This window comes from Cyprinus carpio, chromosome A20, assembly GCF_018340385.1.
Source record: "Cyprinus carpio isolate SPL01 chromosome A20, ASM1834038v1, whole genome shotgun sequence".
NCBI classification, from domain to species: domain Eukaryota; kingdom Metazoa; phylum Chordata; class Actinopteri; order Cypriniformes; family Cyprinidae; genus Cyprinus; species Cyprinus carpio.
In genome coordinates, this window is record NC_056591.1 from 21,365,765 (window position 1) to 21,368,263 (window position 2,499).

Sequence of the window (2,499 nt, forward strand, 5' to 3'; positions counted from 1 at the left end):
TTTGCAAGATACTGAAACCATGCACATGTAGTTGTCACAAAGTCTAAGGCAAATGTCATATAAATGTCTTTTGGAGTAAAAGTGTGACAACTAACCCCAGTCTCCTATTTTAACAGCAGATCCAGTTTGTGCATGTCATACAGTTGCAGTTCATACATTTTGCACAAGTGAGTATTATTGATTTTAATATGTTACTTTTCAGTTAATAAATCCTTGTCATTGGGTTATATTTTGCAAGTTAAGTTAACAAACTCAAAATACTGGTGCAGTGGAGGGAAAACTCTTTCGAATGACTATTAGGGATTTGATGATTGTATGAAATTTAAGATGCGTTGCCGTTGTATAAAGAGCCTTTTGGCCACTAACTAGCGCTGCCATATTCTAACACTAGAGGTCAGCATTACACAGCATATATGTGTACTGAAGCGTTCAGAAACAGATGAAAGCTTGATTATTATGTCCTTACACTTGTCGATGACATTCAAATTGTTCAAGTAAAGTACATTACATTAAATTGCATGCTAAAAATGTGTTTTGTATGTAACACATTTTGTATGTCTCCTTAATCAGACACACCCAATTTAGTTCTTGCAGTCTCTACTAACGAGCTGATGAGTGGAATCAGGTGTGTTAGATAAGGGAGGCATACAAAAGGTGCAGGGCAGGGGGGCGTCCAGGACAGGTTTAGGAAGCACTGGTCTAGATAAAACTTTTGCCATCCTTGATGTCCTTGAGTCTGTTGTGAAGAGAATTTTACCCATGCAGCTAGAAATAAGAGCTGCCTTATGCTGCCCTCCAAAGCCCAGCTCTCGCTCCCACACGTACACACATGTGATAGTAATTTCAGTTTTAGCTGATGTTATAAATAACTGATTATTGTGCTTTTTAAATGCTTAGCACTTGATTTTAATTTGTTAAGCCAGCTGCAAAACAAATTGCCTTCTGAGAGAAATAAAAGGCTGTATTTAATTAACCAGACCTTATGCTGGACAGCGTAACTGTAAGTGGACTAACAACAATAAGACGAACATTAAGGTGAGCGCAACAGAGAATGAACTTGACAGGCCCAACTAATGAGAGCAGACAGTAATATTCACATCAAACGATTACATCAAAGAGTCTTTCCTAATAGCCATAATTAGAACACTCTTTGATTCTTGGTAAAGAGAGATTATGGCAATGGCAAAAATCAGTGCGAATTATAGTTAGACAAGTGATAGGAAAGTCACCACTGCATAATATATAGAAAAAATGCAATAAAACACTTGAACTTTCTTTCTTTCTTTCTTTCTTTCTTTCTCCTATAAAAACATCAAACTTTCTTTCTTTCTTTCTTTCTTTCTTTCTTTCTTTCCTTTTAAAATGGCAAACCCATTATATTATAATGGCCTCATCTGAAGTGTTATCAAAACAAAGGAAAGATAAATACATGGATAAATTGGTTTGGGATTTTATCTGATATTAAGTATGGCAATTTTAGATAATAATGGTTTCAATGAATTAGAGACTCTACAAGATCAGTGCAATTTACTTTAAAGTTGAACCTATAAGAGAGTCACCAAACAGATTAGCATAAATAATTATATAATTATTTATAAAATAATAATAAAACAAATTATTATTATAAAACATCATTTTATAACAAGAGAACTAGAGAGAGACTAGCATGTAATTCAACCATTAGTTGAGCCACTGGTGCTGTGTCAGGCAGGTCGGGAGGGTTTATTTATGACTGTACATCAATATTAATCTGCGATAGGTGAAAATGTTATAGCATTCGAAGTCAAACCTTTTTAAAACAGTGGAAATGACACATTATGTTAGATATTTCGTCATGTGCAAGCACATAGCATGCACAATTGCAAAATTATGCAGAATTGCATAAACGTAAGGTTCATGGCACGCTTAATGTAAATGTAAACAAACAACCAATCAAAAACAAAAAACAGATGTAGGAGTCACCAGAGGTTGACTGACACACATTTTCATTGAACCCGTTTGCTTAGACAGGCTTGAAGTCTTCAGGTAGGTACTGGTTGGGAAGCAGCACTCACTCTCCCTTGCCCTCGCTTTTTGTCTTTCATTTTCTTTTGTTTTTTCCAACAGAGTTGGACCAAAAAGCCTGGAAGGAATTGATATTTTCCATTGGATGTAGAACTTGGACCTCTGTTTTATAGTTGTTGTTCCCTCTCATTATTTGATTAATCCTGAAGTCTAAGAGAACCAAAATGAAACCAAAACAGAGAAAAAAATATATTAGTGCTGAGAGCAATTGATATTTTTCCTAATGAATAGATTTTTATAACTGTGCCACGCAGAACTGCCAAGGAGACCAATTTTTATTGCTGTTCGAAACATCTTTGATTAAATGAAGCTGAATGGTTATGCCTCTCTGTATTAATTGGTGCAGTATTTCCATATTCCACCACACAATTTGAAATCAAATGATCTCATTATACAACTAGTTTCTGTTTTAGAGCCAATGTTTTAAACTGCAAC

The 2,499-nt window shown here is 35.0% G+C and overlaps 1 long non-coding RNA gene across 1 annotated transcript in view; it reads left to right on the top strand.

Moving 5' to 3' along the window:
* LOC109050004 overlaps positions 1-2,225 on the top strand; it is a 3,134-nt gene extending 909 nt beyond the window's left edge. The window contains exons 2-3 of the long non-coding RNA XR_006162838.1: positions 117-167; positions 2,107-2,225. This is a non-coding gene — a long non-coding RNA (uncharacterized LOC109050004). The remainder of the gene's footprint in view (positions 1-116; positions 168-2,106) is intronic.
* The last annotated feature ends 274 nt before the right edge of the window (positions 2,226-2,499 follow it).